The sequence below is a fragment of the Tupaia chinensis genome, unplaced genomic scaffold (assembly GCF_000334495.1).
Source record: "Tupaia chinensis unplaced genomic scaffold, TupChi_1.0 Scaffold148296_1, whole genome shotgun sequence".
Lineage (NCBI taxonomy): Eukaryota > Metazoa > Chordata > Mammalia > Scandentia > Tupaiidae > Tupaia > Tupaia belangeri.
In genome coordinates, this window is record NW_006208147.1 from 149,417 (window position 1) to 169,658 (window position 20,242).

Here is a 20,242-nt window from a genome sequence, read left to right on the forward strand (position 1 = left end):
AAAAAAAAAAAAAAAAGAAACATGAAACTGAATCAATGATTTTGTATGGCATGGCAAGAACCTGTTTTGAAACAGGTTTTTCCATAGTGATACTTGCTGCCTAAGAAGTCTGCACTGAATTGAATTCATTTCATCTGCGTAATATCGCTCTTGCCTGCCTCCTTACAAGAAAACCCAAGCTGCAGTGTCACCCACAGCCTACAGGGAGCCCCGCGTCTGCGCGCAGGATGGGTCACAGACCGCAACCCAGTTCCTGCCGGAAAAGTGCTTTCTGAGTAGTTTGGGGGTATCTCTTGTACAACCACGGCAGAGGCCGGACCCAGGCACATCTGGGTGATCTTGACTGACTTTATGACTGCAGAACGTCCTCTCCATCCAGGTGCCAAGGCACTGATACAGCCCCCGAAGCAGCGAAGGCTCATGAGGTGTAAAGAACCCGCTCCTTACTCAGTAAATGACCAGTGCCAAAGGCGTTTGTTATTGCTCTGGACCCTGCTGAAGTTAAAAAATGCTGACTCATTTCTCTCACCACCAACTTAAAAGGGATCAGGTCCACAGCCCCTGACTGAGCCAACCGAATCATTTACTGGCATGAACTATAAATACCCACAGCGATGGGCCACAAGCCTCCAGTCTGCCACTTCAGAGTGAGTGCATTATTTATGAAAGAGTCCACTGCTGAGGCTCTGGTAACGGCGGGCTCCAAGGTCAGCTGAAGAATACAGAATTGGGCTGGAGGGGAGAGGAAGCTGATACTATCAAGTTGGTACCCCAAAGACACAGAGCAATTACATTTATTTCCCAATTGGCAAGAAGGAGTTTTTAAAAAGATATTTATATGGGAAGACCTGAAAAACATTTTAAAATTCTCATTCTCAGTCTCAAAGCTACCCAGATGAAATATAAGATAGCAGGTTCTACACCTTCCTCCTATCTAAGCAATTCCACTGCACTGTCTATTAAAGCAAGGGTTTCAGTGAACTGCATCTCAGTATCTGGATCTGCACACTGATCCATACTTGAGCGGAACAGGGAGGGGAGTCACATAAAATAATGCAGAAACCAAAATGGATTAATAATGCAGAACCTTGTGGGACATGAATTATCAGGAAATCTTATTAAAAAAAATTGTATCAAAATTAAAATGTAACTCAAAAGACAAAACTATTCCTGCCTCCCTCACTGAAATAAAGAGAAAAATAAATAAATCATCAAATGACAAAGAAGTGAAGTTTGTATAAAGTGTTGATGGTTAGCAGCATAAGCAGTTCTTACAGAGGGGGGCCAGATGGTAGCGCAGCAGTAAAACTCAATGCTCTGATGGGGCCAGTAGATGGTGTAGCAGTTATGTTGCCAGACTCCCACATAGCCAACCACAGTTCGAATCCTGGACCTGGTAGCTTGATAATCCCACAGGGCGGGTGTGCATGCATGCCCAAGATCCCAGAATAAAGGAGAGATTGTGGCATGTCCACTCCCCCTGAGAGGAGACTGCTCACTTTCACTCTCACTGTCACTGTCTCTCTCTCTCTCTCTCTCTCTCTCGCTGGCCAACATATGCACCCTTAGGCAAACAGAACAAAACAAAACTTCTTTTAATAAACAAGTAACAACAACAAAAAAACTTGACACTCTGGGAAACTGACCCACATGGGAAAGTTCTGGGTTCGTGTCCAGAGACCTGCCTGAGAGCACCCATGCATGAGCCTCTCGTCCAGGGCTGACTCAGGGCAGGGGGAGATCATAATGTCTAGACCCTATTCGGGAAGCCTGGCTCTCTTGCTCACGAAAGAAATAAATAATAAAGGGAAAAAAAAAATCAGAGGCTGGAAGGAATGGTGAGAGAGTCATTTATTACATTACCCTGACACCCCTTTACATAGAACTACACCTGAATGTACTTGCACTACGTGAAAAAGACACCAGTCTATTTTTAAAGGCCACTCAGAAAGGAAATGTTCAAGATCTTCCCTGATAACCTTGCTATGCTTAAGAATCCCCACTGTACCCAAATCTTTCCTTTTATCTATCTTCTTTTCCAATTTGATTGGATTTATTTTTACTGAAGCATAAAACCAAACTATTTCAGAATCTAAGCCAGATGTGTGAGTTTTGACAATGTTAGCAAAATAAAACCTAAGAGATAAGAATTTAGAATTTTTACCTCATAAAACAACTTTTTAAATCAGCACTTTTTAGCAAAATTCAGTTATATGCTTCTTCAGTTGCCAGCTCTACCTCTCTAAAAATTTGGATCAAATTTTGCTATAGCTCATTAATTAGCTAGGTACTTGGTCAAATAAAAATATCTGTATCACTGAATATAATTTCCCCCCTTTTTTTAGGGAAAAAAAGAGGCAATGAGAAGTGAAGTTGACATATGCTTTATTTAAAACATATCCAAGTATAAGAGTGTTCAAATGATGTAAATAACAGGTTGTCGGAAAAGTCATGTATATTTTTCTATTTTTTATGCAAAAATGCTTTGTGACTTTTCCGACAACCCAATATTAAAAGCTTGCAATAGGCCCTCCTGAGTCACGTTGGCACCCCCAACTGTCCCAAGGCCTTTACTGCAGCTGTCCTTCACCCAAAAGTTATTCCCTCTCCCTTCCCACAAGTAAAAATTAAGCCAACAGTGGGATTTTGACATAAACCCACTTTGATAAAAACTCTATGCTTGTCACCTTGGTGATAATTTGAACTTTTCTTGTCATTTTTCATTTCCCATAAGGTCGGACTGTGATACAAATACTTCTTGAGATTTTCTTATTGACTCTCTTGCTCAGATTTTCTTATTGACTCTCTCAGCTCAAAGGCTGAGGTTCTGTCCTCCAAACACACAAACTGAAAGGCACATAAAAAGGCCGAGTTATCAAGGAATACTGAGAGAAGCTAACGAATGTGCCATATGCCCGATGTTGGCACATGTGAACTAGAAATCCTGAAAGAAAACTTAACATTATGAAAGCATAAGTAAGCCTTTCTTAGTGCTTTTTAAAATGTTTATTGTTCAAAACAAACTTCTGCGGCAGAAGTGAATTGCTTCAAAGGGCAAACAAGAGAGAATAATTGCTTCACTAACAAAACAAGAGACACACCCCATGAAGGCGGCATAATTAGGCCCAGAGCTCAAAGATGAGAGCATCAGGAGGGCAGTTTAGCTCGGTAACTCAGCAGATCACTGCACTTATGACGATCTAGCCGAGACTAATGCATCTTAAATCAGTCTTTCCAGAAATAAACAAAGTCACATCTAAACAGAGTATGTGTCTAGGCTTGTGAAAAAGCAGACCTGGGTGGTAGCCAAAGGCTACTTTCATCACATCAACAAACAAATAGTATTTTTGGAGAAAGAACTGCATGCTGGCTCTGGAGACATAACGTTGCCCAATTCAAGGAAATCATATTGCCTTATGAATGGGAATCCTAAAATTCAAAATTTACAAAATTCATTGGCTTTCTTTTATTCATGTATTTAAGCTCAAACAGCTCCTGGTTCACTGATGTATCAAGATGCGTAAATATTACAATTTTCAACCTTTACCCAAAGTACTCTTCTGCAAAAAAAAAAAAAAAAAACCTCTCATCCACCTTTTTTACCTAGTTCTTTTCACTGATTCAACTCAGTTTGCTGGTATCCATTACAATAAAATGGTTCCCAACATAAAACAGATTTTGAAAAGTAATGTTTTTGTTGAAATGAATGTGGAAGCCCAGACCACCCCCCCAACCCCGAAAATCAGTTAAGCACAAATAAGAATTTAATTTCCAAAACCTAGTGGGGTGTAAGTCAGTCCCTTAATTAAAGCTTTTGTAGTATCTCCTCAAGGTCTGTAATTGTCTCCCTGTGCTCAACGGGTAGGACCACTCAGAGGACCTTGGGGGTAATTCCTGGGCCTGTAATCCCACACAGCACCCAGTCTTTAACGCATTTTCTGGATAATTGACCATCAAAGAGTTTGTGAGCTTTCTCTCTCGCTCGTTGCCAAACACCTTTCACAGTTTCTTTTTGCCCCATCTTTTTTTTTTAAAAGAGTAATATTATAGGCCCAAAGTTTGAATAAGTTCTACACAGAGTCGTCCCTATCATTTAATAAAGCATCGGAAGTAGGAGCTTAAAGTGGTCACTGAGCAGATCCCTAATCTGAAAGCATCAAACGGTGACATCAAGCATGAGGCTCTTAAGTCCTTATCTCCAATCCCTGCCATGGGCCACAATCAACGCCTTCATTCAGTGCTTTATTTGGTCCTTCTCTAAAAAAATCATCTACTCAAGCCATTTTACTTCCCTTTCTTCTTGTTACGAAAACACACTTTGGGGTTTGAGCCGACATATCTTAAGTGCTTGTGATCTGGTACTTTACCACCAAATTCTCCTCAATAAAGAGATAAGAATGAGATAGAGGGGATGGGCAGGACACACTAGAGAAGGAATGCCCGAAGATCACATATGTCACAGAAAATAACATGAGTTACCACAGCAAGCTTCACCCACACTTATGTCCCCGAACTCAGAGATGAACTACAAAATGCAGAATTGAGTACATACAAGCCACTGGGCTGAGAATATATTTTAAATTTGTTCTAAATGGCAGGTGAGAAAAGGAATTATAATTTAACAGGTTGACTCTAGGGCTGGCACCTAGCCCAAGGCTTCCCCTCCTACCAAGGAACAAACAAACACACAAAAAAACAGAGTTCCATCTTAGAGCGAAACTGACAGAAGGTGACAAAGAGTGGAATGGCTGAAATCATAATTTCCTACGCAGCCTTTCTCCTGGTTCCCCACCCGTTTTCTGAAAATACAGTGACAGCAACTGTCTGGTTCTACTGCTAGCGCATCCACGTCACTTTCTTTTTAAAAATAATGTTGATTTAAAGGAAGAGACAAGACAGAAATAGGCCTACAAGGCTGAACACATGTGTACACCTCACACGAGAGCACGGAACCATTCTTAAGTGAAGTTGTTCTCCAAGTGTTGGCACCAGCAGTTCTCTGAGGGCACCGGTGAGTTACACAAGGCTGGGTGGGAGATGCAAGGGGGCACAGGGAACAATGTAGGAAAGACCGATTTATAAAAGAAAAGGAATATGAGGAGTAAATGATCCTTACAGAGATAGAAACACAAAAACATTTTTTCAGCTCTTAGAATCCTTGGTTGAGAGAAAACGTCTCGGGTCTCGGGGGAGGCCATTCAATTTGTAAGCAGAGACTGAATAATTTCCAACTGGTAATCTAAAACACCCGTTCTCTCCAGATGTCTACAATTCTTCACCTTGCATTTGAAGTGAAATATTTATGGTACCTAAAGACTGTAAAGAGAGGGGACCTAATCCCTAAGTTTAATGGCCATCTTTCATCCCTTTCTGAAGATCAAAAGAAAGAAAAACCCCTTACACAACTTTACAGTGCTAATCCCAACACACCTGCAGACATCATTAACTCTTAAAGTGAAGGCAATGGATGTGAGTAGACTCGGTACCTACTTAACCTCGCAGCATGGGACTAGGAGAGGGAGCCCGGGTTGCAACAACATCCCACCTGACCGGGCACGGCAAACTCTGCACTACCAGTAAGGCCAGGATCCTCTGAGGTCTTATTCTTCAGAGGAAATCAGCAAAGCCCACACTAGCTAGTCTTCTCAGAAAGGCGACATGTCTTTGATAAAGAACCATCGTTTTTGTAAATCACCATAATCTCCTTATGACCAAGTATTTAGAATCATAATTCCAAAATTTCCTAGTCTTAATTTTTGTTGAGAAATTTATCCTTTTTTCCATAGCTGTCACTTTTTGGTATTTCTTATGAAAAATTTAGTTAATCGGCAGGGCAGATACTAAATTATTAAACAGAAAATGCTAGGGAAACATAAGATCTATTTAAAACTCTACTTTTAACTGTGTGTCTCTTATATACACATACACATTCATATTTCAAAACCTAAAGGAGATCAGACATGTTGGAAGAGCTTCAAGGTGACCCATAGAATTGCAATTTTAAATCAGTGTCAATTTAATTTGTGTAAAACCAGAGGGCTTTTCACACTAGGTTAACTCTAGGTTAAAAGTACCCTCATTGTCAGTCTGTTCTGAAAATACTATTCCTAAACAATACCATCACCCTATATTTGTCAGACATTCAAATCATCTTCTCCCAAACTTTCACATTTCTTAAATACTCATGGGATATATTTAAAATAATAACATGTAAAAAAAAATAGTATAAATCATTCTGCCTTCCTGGGCCAACACATTCTTTTTCTCCCGATCTTTCACCACAAAACCTTTAAAGAGACTATTTCTCAAAACAAATAATTATACTGTGTTACTTCTTGCAGAATTATAGTGAAATAACAGTGGTAGTAGTAATATTAATAATGTTAATAATGAGATCTCATAGGGCTAATTAAGAAAAGAATAAAAATTCTGGGTATATGAGACAGTACCCATAATCTCACAGTTAGTTTAACTTAAGTCAATGAAGATCCTTAGCTAATAAGGAGCAAACATGACTTCAAACATGCAATTAGGACAGCTATGTTTCAGTTTCAGAATTAGATTTCGATTGACAGGTAGGGGGGTATAAAAGAGAAAATGATGATACTCTAAAAGCATGGTGTCCTGTTTTCTACACGTCTCCTTCCACTGTCAATAAATGCCACATCTGGTCTCAGTGCAGACGTGGCTAAGCCCTGGTGGGACTTGCAAGTCACAGATGGAAAATGGGAAGCACGAGGTGATTAGGAGGCCGCCCAAGGCAGCAACAGCAGAGGCTAGAGAGCAAGCCAAAGGTGAACACGACCTGGGGACCTGCTCTTTGTGTGTGGCCACAGGCATATAAGGCCTATGGCAAAACGTTTTTAATCTTTTGGTCAAGCTGTGCATTCATGTTTGCAAACATTTTGTGGTTTAAAATTAAGTAAGTAAACTAAATCTAAGGGGAAAAACAATGACTGACAGTCTATCACCTCTAACCTTAGGTCATACCCAGGTATACCCTGCATTTTTATTAACATAACCTAATATGGACAAAACCTAGACCCTTCACAGATTTTTATAAAATCCGAAATAACACAGGTACCTTTAAAGGATAAATTTGAGATCTTTAAAACAGGGTTAGAATTACTGAAGCAATGAATAAATACCACAGTGACACCATCTAAGAAGGCAAAGGAAAGAACTGGGTATGTTAGACTGCAGAGACTGAACTGAAATTCTTGCAGAATCACAAACCAGGAAATAACCTTGTATGCATGCCTGTCCATTCCCTTATCTGACATACGTGCACATGGACAGCAAAATAAGCCAGGGAACAGCTGAACTGAGATTAGAACCCAGGTCTTCTCAATCCCCAGTCTATAACTCTTTGATCACCTGGTGCTTTTCTGAGGGAAACGTACTGAGTTTATTCTGGGGAGTTCTTTACCCATTCCGAAATGCTTTTCACAAAGTACTGCATCTGCTTCTCCCAACAACCCCATGGTGCAAACTGGACTGATGTTATCACTCCCGTTTCACAGGTGAAGAAACTGACACAAACACAGTCCTGTGTACATGGACTACAGCCCAGGACCTGCAGCCCCTGCCAGTGTTTCTACTGTAGCACAGCTGACTGTCAGGCACACCAGGGGTTAATAATTACTCTTTTCTATGGTGATAATTAGTGTCTATACCACCTTGGGATCTGCTTTTTCAACTGAGTTTATTCACATGTCTACAGACATTTTTATCACATTCCATTATATTTACACATCATAGTTTGCCATTTATTCCATAAATATTTCATACCTTGGAGTTTTTTCCCAATTCTCCCCTAGTATAAATAGAATTTCTATAAAAATACATAGTACTTTTTGCTTTTTCTTGGATTATTTCCTTTTTCCAAAAGTAAAACTACTGAAGTGAAAACAAATGAATCATTATATAGCTCATGTACTGAAAAGTTACCCAATGGACTTCTAGCAGAGGCACTAGCAACAAGCCATGAACTTCAGGTAAGATTATACCGATCCTATTTTGTATCACACAGATAAAACACCTTCTCTCTCCTGCATAGTATCAACTAGTGCCTTTAAAAAAATTCTACTGGTGAGAAAAAAAATAAGCCTCACATCATCCTAGGAAATATTCCATGAAGAAATCTTTGTTCAGAGAATGCAGTTCACAAACTAGGAGTCTTTACGGATTAAGAGAGTGACTAGAAACCTTTCTCTTCTGGAAAATGAGTGCCAAGTTTAGTCACTCAGACAAAATTGAGGTCCTAGAGGGGATTAGCAGAAGAAAGCACAACTGAGACACAAAAACCTGCATGCCAGGGAGGGGTAGGGGTTCTGAAGACAAGTCGCCAACCTCCTACTTGGCCTACAACAACCCTTAGTAGGAAGCTGGTTCCTGACCCACAGCCCACGTGAGCTAGTAGATGCACAGAAGTTTGTCCAGAAGGGGTGAGAGGCTGCCCACGCCACCCCAATGACTGACAGCTTTCACTTCTCAAAGGAAAATAATGCATCAAAATCAAAACCACAACCGGGACTTCAAGGATGTTAATAGCTTGCCTATCATTTATACAAAGTATTGGGAATTCTTTAACTGATTGGCAAGCTGCTGGATCGCTTCAATGATGTAAGATTTAGAAGATTAAACAGCTAAAAGCAGAAAGGAGTCTCTCCAAAGCGTAAGGGAAGAGAAGAAATGTACTGGCAAAGGGAAGAAACTCCAAAGAAGACATTATCTCAGGATGTTCAATGGTTTCTGCAACCCATACTACCCTAAAAGTACATAGTAAGCTTTCATTTGTAATTTGTAAACAAAGCAGATTATGGATAAATAAAACATTTGTTTGGTTTTTTTTCCCAACTTTTCCAAAGGGCTTATGCACTTGCCCAGAGAGACACAGAGACGGAGAGAGAGAGGGAGAAAGTGCCACCACCCCCACCACCACCACCTAGTGGGCTGTGGTCCTGCTGGAAGCCCTACTCCTCCATTTTCCATCCTGCTGTGCTCTGGGGCACACATGATCACAAGCCCAGAATGCTTTTCAAGCCTCTGGGGTCAGGATGTCAACTGTACAGCAGGCCACATGGGATCTAGCTCACTCAACCTCTATGCCAGAGTTGGCTCAATAAAATATTTTTAAAAATCAGACCAAGCTTGCGTTATTATAAGTTTCTAGAATCTTGCTGGTTAAAAAAAAATACATATGGGGAAATGCTTGCCAAAATGTGATTTTTAACAACCTTCTAATTCTCCAGATTAACAGTAACAGATGATAAACTATTACCTTCTATGCAGTGGGAGTAACTAAACCAAACTATATCTTTGTTCTCAATAGAGCAAGGAGGGAACAAAACAGAGACCATGAAGGTGCTGGAATCCAGTGAAATGACTTCATATTCTGAGGGGATAAACGGCAGAAGCAAAGTTAGAAGAAATAGAAAACAGTTGCCCCAGATACATCACTTTCAGCAAAACTCTTGCACTGGAACATCTGTTAATAGTGCAAAATGTTTTGGAGAGATGAATCCCAACATCTGCTCCAGCAGTATGTACGTGCAATCTGAAGGACCAAGCAGAGTCCTCCACTTCAATACATAATATATTCTTGAAACTGATATTTTTAAAAAATCTAGAAACAAGCAGATAGCATAACGGTTATGTCACTGGACTCCCATGTAGTTGACCATGGTTCGAGTCCTGGACCTAGCAGCTTAAAACTCATGCTAAGTACATGTGTATGTGTGCCCCAAATCCTGAGAGACTAGAGGAGAAGGGATTGCAGCATGGCCGTCCCTCCAGGTGATGATTTCCCTCTTTCTCTCTCTCTCTCTCCGGTAAGTGCGCAAGCCCTACAGCAAAAAATCTCTCTCGGGAAAAAAAAAAAGGATGTTCAATGGTTTCTGCAACCCATACTACCCTAAAAGTACATAGTAAGCTTTCATTTGTAATTTGTAAACAAAGCAGATTATGGATAAATAAAACATTTGTTTGGTTTTTTTTCCCAACTTTTCCAAAGGGCTTATGCACTTGCCCAGAGAGACACAGAGACGGAGAGAGAGAGGGAGAAAGTGCCACCACCCCCACCACCACCACCTAGTGGGCTGTGGTCCTGCTGGAAGCCCTACTCCTCCATTTTCCATCCTGCTGTGCTCTGGGGCACACATGATCACAAGCCCAGAATGCTTTTCAAGCCTCTGGGGTCAGGATGTCAACTGTACAGCAGGCCACATGGGATCTAGCTCACTCAACCTCTATGCCAGAGTTGGCTCAATAAAATATTTTTAAAAATCAGACCAAGCTTGCGTTATTATAAGTTTCTAGAATCTTGCTGGTTAAAAAAAAATACATATGGGGAAATGCTTGCCAAAATGTGATTTTTAACAACCTTCTAATTCTCCAGATTAACAGTAACAGATGATAAACTATTACCTTCTATGCAGTGGGAGTAACTAAACCAAACTATATCTTTGTTCTCAATAGAGCAAGGAGGGAACAAAACAGAGACCATGAAGGTGCTGGAATCCAGTGAAATGACTTCATATTCTGAGGGGATAAACGGCAGAAGCAAAGTTAGAAGAAATAGAAAACAGTTGCCCCAGATACATCACTTTCAGCAAAACTCTTGCACTGGAACATCTGTTAATAGTGCAAAATGTTTTGGAGAGATGAATCCCAACATCTGCTCCAGCAGTATGTACGTGCAATCTGAAGGACCAAGCAGAGTCCTCCACTTCAATACATAATATATTCTTGAAACTGATATTTTTAAAAAATCTAGAAACAAGCAGATAGCATAACGGTTATGTCACTGGACTCCCATGTAGTTGACCATGGTTCGAGTCCTGGACCTAGCAGCTTAAAACTCATGCTAAGTACATGTGTATGTGTGCCCCAAATCCTGAGAGACTAGAGGAGAAGGGATTGCAGCATGGCCGTCCCTCCAGGTGATGATTTCCCTCTTTCTCTCTCTCTCTCTCCGGTAAGTGCGCAAGCCCTACAGCAAAAAATCTCTCTCGGGAAAAAAAAAAAACACACACACACACATGTAAAATACCATTTGCTAGATATTTTATAAACTCCTTAATTGTGGCATAAATGTTTCCTTTTATAATCTCTCTAAATCTTACACATATAACATAAATACATGATTATTTAGAACCTGAAAATCATAGTATTAAGTATTTAATTTTCAAAATTAAGGTCTCACCTTAATTTCTAATTACCTCTCTTTACTTACAGATAAATTTATTTTATGTTGCAAAGAATGATCGTTAATGGCCAAGAAGGGGCTCAAGCTGATTAAGGGGATTATGATATGAACTCTGGAGTGTACTAACAACTTTCTTAAACGTTTCTTTAAAAAAAAGAAGTCTTTACAAAGCTGTATTCGGGTCCAGCAGGTGTTGTGGTGGTTGAGGTGCTGGATTCCCACATGGCCGACCACGGTTTGAGATTCAGACCTGGCGGCGTGCTTTCTCACTTTCCCTCTCTCTCTCTCTCTGGTCAGATTAAGTAATAATAATAACTAAAATATTTAAAACCCAGAAAGCTATACCTTTATAATTTTAGGATCTATGAACTTTGCTCTGATGCGAACCAGTCTTTTAATTCCAGTTCACACCCAGTTTCAACTACGCCCACGTTTTCTCCTAGACCTGTTCAATTTGGTTGAACACGGCTTCAAAAAAAAAATTATTTAATCTTTTAAATATAGCAAAGATGATAAGGTTTTTATATGTCTTCTATTCCTTCATGGATTTCATAAAGTATTTACCATAAAACAAAGTGAATTTTGAAAGTTAAATACTACTACTGTGTTTTTTTTTTTTAAGAGATTTTTAAGAGAGCACAGGGTGCATGTGCTCTCTGGAGAGACAGAGAAAGACAGAAAGAGAGAAATCACTCCCCCGCCCCAGGGTGGATGGCCACACCGCAATCCCTTCTCCTCCAGTCTCCTCTCAGGATCTTGGACATACACACACATGTGCCCAGCGTGAGTTTTAAGCTGCTGGGTACAGGACTGGAACTGTAGTCAACTATGTAGGAGTCCAGCAACATAACCACTGCACCATCTGCTAGTCCCACCACTATGTTCCTGGAAAAAACATAAAGAGTGGATGTTAAGTGGTCTGGACATAAAAATGGTAATAACCATCCAAGGTGATGCAATTGTTAATTAGCTAGATTTAACATCATCTTGTAGAACACAAATACATGTAACTTTACCTGTCCACTGAACAAAGGTCACAACAGTAACTGAAAAGCAAGGTAATTCATAAAATCTACAAAGCATGTGGAAAAAAAAGAAACTGAACCTATTCCTCATATTGTATTCAGGATAAATTACAAACAGGTAAATGATTTAAAAAATTTTTTAAAGAAAACAGTAAAATGCTAGAGGGAGCATGGGAAATTCCTTTTGAATCTCAAAGTGAGAGAAACTTTTCTGTGACTCAAAATCTAGATGTAATGAGGCCAGCAGGTGGCGTGGTGATTAAGTCGCTGGACTCCCACATGGCTGACCACGGTTTGAATCCCAGATCTTGTGACTTGCTTTCTTACTTTCTTTATCTCTACCCCTGGTGCGCACGCATGCCCCGTAGCATATAAAAAAATAATAATAATGATAAGTAAATTAAATAACTATTTTTTTAAAATTCTACATGCAATAAGGAAACAGATTAACAAATTTGACCACATAATTTCTTTAATCTGCATTGTAAAAACCATAATAGACAAAGTCAAAAGGTAGGTGACAAATTGTCAAAAATGGTTGGATGGAACCAGCAGTTAGCGTAATGGCTATGTCACTGGACTCCTATGTAGTCGACCGCGGTTCGCGTCCCGAACCCGGTGGCTTAAACTCACGCCAGGCACGTATGTGTGTGTGCCCAAGATCCCCAGAGGAGAATGGAGGAGAAGGGATTGCGGCATGGCCATCCCCCCTGGGGGGTGATTTCTCGCTTTCTGTCTCTCTGTCTCTCTCTGCCTTTCTGGAGGGCGCACGCACCCTATAACCAAAAAAAAAAAAAAAAAAAAACTCTAAAAAAAAATGGTTGGATGTACATCATCACATGTTTTTTATACTACATGAAAAAGAGACAAGATAAAACACCAACCACCTAAAGAAGGAAAGAGGAATACAGGCATAAAGGAAATAAAAATATCCTATAAACATGAACATATGCTTACACTTGCTTGTTGCAAGCTAGATCTCATTAAAAGGGGAGACAACATTCCCCATCTGGAAGGCTGGGGAACTTAGCCACATCTGGTGACCAAGGTTCTAGAAAGGTAAATCCTGTCAAGCAGTGCTGCCGGGTTTGCATCACGTTAGAACCAGAAGTCCAATGGAGGGGCGCTTGGCAGTATCTAGGGAAAACCTGAATTTGCCTTTTGTCCCAATAATTCCATTACTTCTAGGAATCTGTCCCAGAAATACAGTGGCTAAAATACCAAACAACATATGCACCATGCTAAATCGCAGCAGAACTATCTGTAACAGCAAGAACTGGAAACAATCCATTGATAGCAAGTTAGAGGGACAAACTGTGAAACTCAGTAGGATGGAGCACTCCAGGTGTCAAAAGCTAGAAGGAAGATCTCTGCCTGCTGCTACAGAATGACCTCCAGTGTAGACTGTCACGTAAAAAGAAGCCAGGGGCATGCATGTAAACTATCAACCCCTATTTGAGAAAGTGGAGGAGGAGAGTATAGACACACACACACACACACACATTTTTAAAGGTTTTCTGCCATAGGGCACATGCACTCATCTGAGAGAGACAGAGGGAGGGCAAGTGAGAAATCTCCGCCGCCCCAGCCCATGGTCCTGGCTGGATGAGGCTGAGGGTGGTTGTAGTGTAAAGACCTGATTGGGATTGCCTGACTCTTTCTGTCTTACTCTTCAATGGAAAAAAATAGATAAATAAACTTTTTAAAACCTACAGAAGGATAAACTGAAAACAGTGTGGAGGATGAAGAGGGAAGAAGCGTTACTTGTAAGCTGTATCTTATGTAAGAGTTGTGTTCAGGGATCAGCAGATGGTGTAATGGTTAAGTTGCTGGACTTCCACGTAGTTGACTACAGTTCCAATCCTGAACCCAACAGCTTAAAACTCATGCTGGGGGTATGTGTGTGTGCATGCCCCAAAATCCCAAGAGGAGAAGAAATTGCCATGTGGCCATCCCCCAGGGGGTAATTTCTTGCTTTCTGTTTGTCTTTTTCTGTCTCTCCAGAGAGCATACATACCCTATAATAAAACTCTCTCTAAAAAAAAGAAACTGTGTTCAATAATCATATTGTTAGAAATAATATTGACATTTTTCTTCTGAAACTATGACATATAAATACTCTGAGCAAATAAATAATAACGTAAATTTTTTAGGAACTAAGATTTACAATGTAAAGGAAAAGAGCCATAAAGTCAAACATCTTTGGCTGGCTCTGTGGCCTAGTGACTAAGGGAGCCAGATCCCATGTGGCCAACCACCTGGCTTGAGTCCTGGCCTTATGTCTTGAAAGACATAAGAGTGTGTGTGTGTGTGTGTGTGTGTGTGTGTGTGTGTGTACATATGCTTACACTTGCTTGTTGCAAGCTAGATCTCATTAAAAGGGGAGACAACATTCCCCATCTGGAAGGCTGGGGAACTTAGCCACATCTGGTGACCAAGGTTCTAGAAAGGTAAATCCTGTCAAGCAGTGCTGCCGGGTTTGCATCACGTTAGAACCAGAAGTCCAATGGAGGGGCGCTTGGCAGTATCTAGGGAAAACCTGAATTTGCCTTTTGTCCCAATAATTCCATTACTTCTAGGAATCTGTCCCAGAAATACAGTGGCTAAAATACCAAACAACATATGCACCATGCTAAATCGCAGCAGAACTATCTGTAACAGCAAGAACTGGAAACAATCCATTGATAGCAAGTTAGAGGGACAAACTGTGAGCAACATACACACACACACACACACACACACACACACACACACACTCTTATGTCTTTCAGGAGCACTCCAGGTGTCAAAAGCTAGAAGGAAGATCTCTGCCTGCTGCTACAGAATGACCTCCAGTGTAGACTGTCACGTAAAAAGAAGCCAGGGGCATGCATGTAAACTATCAACCCCTATTTGAGAAAGTGGAGGAGGAGAGTATAGACACACACACACACACACACATTTTTAAAGGTTTTCTGCCATAGGGCACATGCACTCATCTGAGAGAGACAGAGGGAGGGCAAGTGAGAAATCTCCGCCGCCCCAGCCCATGGTCCTGGCTGGATGAGGCTGAGGGTGGTTGTAGTGTAAAGACCTGATTGGGATTGCCTGACTCTTTCTGTCTTACTCTTCAATGGAAAAAAATAGATAAATAAACTTTTTAAAACCTACAGAAGGATAAACTGAAAACAGTGTGGAGGATGAAGAGGGAAGAAGCGTTACTTGTAAGCTGTATCTTATGTAAGAGTTGTGTTCAGGGATCAGCAGATGGTGTAATGGTTAAGTTGCTGGACTTCCACGTAGTTGACTACAGTTCCAATCCTGAACCCAACAGCTTAAAACTCATGCTGGGGGTATGTGTGTGTGCATGCCCCAAAATCCCAAGAGGAGAAGAAATTGCCATGTGGCCATCCCCCAGGGGGTAATTTCTTGCTTTCTGTTTGTCTTTTTCTGTCTCTCCAGAGAGCATACATACCCTATAATAAAACTCTCTCTAAAAAAAAGAAACTGTGTTCAATAATCATATTGTTAGAAATAATATTGACATTTTTCTTCTGAAACTATGACATATAAATACTCTGAGCAAATAAATAATAACGTAAATTTTTTAGGAACTAAGATTTACAATGTAAAGGAAAAGAGCCATAAAGTCAAACATCTTTGGCTGGCTCTGTGGCCTAGTGACTAAGGGAGCCAGATCCCATGTGGCCAACCACCTGGCTTGAGTCCTGGCCTTATGTCTTGAAAGACATAAGAGTGTGTGTGTGTGTGTGTGTGTGTGTGTGTGTGTGTGTATGTTGCTCACAGTTTGTCCCTCTAACTTGCTATCAATGGATTGTTTCCAGTTCTTGCTATTACAGGTAGTTCTGCTGCAATTTAGCATGGTGCATATGTTGTTTGGTATTTTAGCCACTGTATTTCTGGGACAGATTCCTAGAAGTAATGGAAAGATTTAAGAGTGTGTGTGTGTGTGTGTGTGTGTGTGTGTGCCCAAAATCCCCACCTGGCGATGGGTGATTGGGACATGGGTATCCCAGATAAGAGGGAGATAGCCAACATGGGGTGACAGAGCCCCAGCAGAAGAGAGCATCCATAGGGAGCAGGTATGGCCTTTGTGGGAAGTGGCCAATTAGAGTATGGTTTTGGAGGTGAGGTTTTGAAGGGGAGCCAATCATGCCCTTTGGTATTGTGTAATTGTTTGCTTTCTGAGAAACCGAAACCTAATGACCTTGGCAGACTCGTTGGTGCGCAGCCTCCCACAAGCAGGGAGAGCCCTGTCGGGGCAATTGAAGTCTCCAAGTGACTAGTAGGGCAAATATGCAGTGGAGGAGATGATGACAAAGAAGAGAGTTCTGTTACAGACAGGGACATTGATTGAGCAAGAAACAATAATGGAAGCCAAAATTCTGTGATGGATAAGAGAGGCACAAATATGAACCAGGAGAAAAATGTGTGTGAACCCTAAAGTATTAGATCAGAATTGGAGGAGCCAGCAGATGGCATAATGGTTAATGTCTCTGGATTCCCATGTAGTCGACCACGGTTCGAGTCCTAGACCTGGTGGCTTAAAACTTATGCCGGGAGCATGTGCGTGTGTACCCAAGATCCTGAGAGGAGAATAGAGAAGAAACTCCAGAGTGGCCATCCTCCCCAGGGGGCTGATTTCTCACTTCCTGTCTCTCTACTTCTCTCTGTCTCTCTGACAAGCATATGTGCCCTACAGCAAAAATCTCTATTAAAAAAAAAAGGTTGGAATCAGAGGTGTCGTGGGTTTATAGCCTGAGAGAGAGAGAGAGAGAGAGAGTGAGAGAGAGAGAGAGAGAGAGGAGATTTAAGAGTGTGTGTCTTGCATTCTAACTCAGGCCTCTCTGACAAAGCCTTGGGAGAGCGACCCTAACCCCTTAGCAATAAATTCACCTAGAGCCCTAGATTTTGGCCTCTAAATACCATTCCCCACTCAAAGAAACCAGGCTGGAGAAATGCAGTAAGACAAAGTTCCAGATAAGCCTGTAATAGCTCATGCCAAATACAAGGGAGAACTCAAAGAATAACAGCAACATGTTAAAAGGAAACAGGAGCCAGCTTCAGAGGACCCTTACTGGCCAAACTGGGGACAATCTGAGCATCAAAATAAACAATGCTTATAATGGATTAAAATACATGAAATAATAAAGGAAAGAATGAATCTATACAATAGAAACAAACAGACTGATTAGGAATGGTACACAGTACTTAGATAATTTCTAAGTTCCTCCCTACAAAATATTTATCTTTAGGTTTTCCCCTGGGGTACATGTGCGTGTGCCAGAGAAAAGAGAGACAGAGTAAGTGAGAAATCCCCCTCCGGGGAGATGGCCACACCCTTCTCCTCCAGTCTCCTCTCGGGATTTTAGATGTGCATGCACACGTGCCTGGCATGGTTTTTCAAGCCGCAGGGTCTGGCTCTGGAACCTGGGTCACTCATGTGGGAGTCCACTGCCTTAGCTACCACACCACTGGCTGGCCCTCTATAAAATATGCACTCATTATAATGGAAAAAAGAATGAGTTTACAGAAAAGGAACCCGATAGACACCACTTTAATCAAATGACTGATGTGATGATTACTGGTTATGGGATAACTGGACATGGCATGCCACTTGAAAAGATGAAGTGAGAAATTAGTATCACTCCTGTAACATTCCTTCAAAGATGCCTACCCTGAATCCAATAGTGAAAAAGCAGCAGTAAACCAAAACTTAGGGACACACTACAAGTAGCCTCTAATTTTAAAAGTATAGAGGTCATGAAAGTCAAGAAAAGACAATGCTAGAAATCTCCAGGAGACTAGTGAGATGTAACAGCTAGAGACAAGTGATATTTTTGCTGGAAAAGACAACTGAAAAACTTGGATAGGCCAAGGATTAAATGGTGGTTAACATCAACATCAGTGTTAACCTCCTGATATTCATGATTATAACTGTGGTTTCAAAGTACAATATCCTTGTTTGTAGGAAACACTGAAGTATGCAGGGGTAATGGGATATAAGCTTACTGATTTACTCCTAAATAGCTTAAAGAAAAGTTCATTGTTACTGTACTGGCATGTTCTTGTTTTAATTTTTGGCAAAGAGCACATGCATCCACCTGAGGAAAAAAAAGAGGTAAGAGAATAAGAAGGAGAAAGCACTTGCCCCCCCAAAGAGCTGTGGTCACATTGCAGTCCCTTCTTCTCTCTTTCTCCATCCTACTGGGACTTTGGGCATGCACACACACGTGCCTGGTGTGTTTTTCAAGCACCTGTGTCTGGGATTTGAGTGGTGCAGTTGGCCATGTGAAAGCCAACTTCATTAACCACTGGGCCACGGGGGGAGCCCCACTTGAATTTTTAAAAATATATCTTTGACTGGGGCCTGGCAAGTGGCGTGGTGGTTAAAGGCACTGGACTCCCACATGGCCAACCATGGTTCAAGTACCATATCTGGTGGCTTGCTTTCTCACTTTCCCTCTTTTTCTTTCTCTGATCAAACTGGAAAATAATAATAATAACAATAATTAATAATAATAAAGTTAAATAAAATAATTCTATTAAGGGGACCAGAAGGTGGCATGGTGGTTGAGGCGCTGGACACTCCCACATGGTCAACTATGGTTCAAGTCCTGAATCTGGTGGCTTGCTTTCTTGCTTCCTCTCTCTCTCTCTCTCTCTCTCTTTCTGGTCAAATTAAAATAAATGAATAAAAATTAAATAATTTTTAAAAAAATAGTTCTATTTAAAAATATATATTTTGACTGTTTTCAAGTAAAAACTTAACAAAATGACAGTTTCAGTTATGCACATTACCTAAGGGGAGTTTCTATCCAATTCCCCACCAAAAAGTTTAAAAAGGACTGTCCTGATCCTAAACCTTGAAAGAATACTAAATCTGAATACCTCAAGGGGGAAAGGAAATTTTGAACATAGATAACTTCAGCAAATTTACCTGTTTGAATATATCCACTTAAAAATAAACGCAGTTATTTGTTTTAAATGTACCCTCAATTAGTCTCTCAAGAGCTGACTCTTTAAAACCATTCCAATGGAGAGGAGCTTTCTTTCCTTAAGATCTGTGGCCAGCTAGCTACATAAATACATATTTATCATAACTCCTACCAATTTTTAAAAATGAAACATCGAATCATTTATTTCATGTTGTTTTTCTAATTGTCAGAGGGCACATGTTCTCATCAGAGAGAGAGAGAAAGAGTAAAAAGAGACAAAGGGAGAAAGCATCCCCAGTGGGGTGTGGTCATGCCACCATCCCTTCTCCTCTATTTCTCCATCCTCTTGGGATCTGGGACACACACACACACACACACACCTGGCATGTTCTTGCAAGCTGACAGGGCCATGATTTAACTTGTAGTCGGCTATATGGGATCAGCTCCCTTAAACTCTAGGCCATGGGATTGGCTCTATTTCATTTTGTTACCTTACCCTGACAACATATTAGATATCATATATTATTTTAAGTGCTTAGGTTAATTTTGTTAGGGAATTTTAGGAATTTATGACACAAACACAAAAAATGAAAAGTCATTGCTTTATCTTATTACTCCTGTTCAAATTACCAAAGGGAACTTAAGACATATGAGCTGAATCCTCAGTGTTGTGGCAGACTTTCCTATTTAAGTCAGTGTTAATGAAAAATAATGACTCTTAATTTCCCAGTTCCCAGAAGTTCCAGATGCCCTTGAGTACTTGGTGTTCCTGCGCAGCTGGAACTAGAAACTCTCAAACCAGAAATAGAATTGCTCATTTATGAGTATCAATCACTTTTCTACCCACAGTATACCACCGCCATGTGCTGTGACCACCCTTGTATTACTAAGGTCTCAGACACTCTTTTTTTTTTTTTTGGAGAGATTTTCACTGTAGGGCGCGTGCGCTCGCCAGACAGACAGAGAGAGACATAGAGACAGAAAGCGAGAAATCACCCCCCAGGGGGGATGGTCACGCTGCAATCCCTTCTCCTCCATTCTCCTCTCGGGATCTTGGGCACGCACGCACA

The 20,242-nt window shown here is 40.8% G+C and overlaps 1 protein-coding gene across 1 annotated transcript in view; it reads right to left on the reverse strand.

Moving 5' to 3' along the window:
• FARSB (phenylalanyl-tRNA synthetase subunit beta) overlaps positions 1-20,242 on the reverse strand; it is a gene marked incomplete at its 5' end in the record, with an annotated part of 90,527 nt that overhangs the window by 775 nt on the left and 69,510 nt on the right.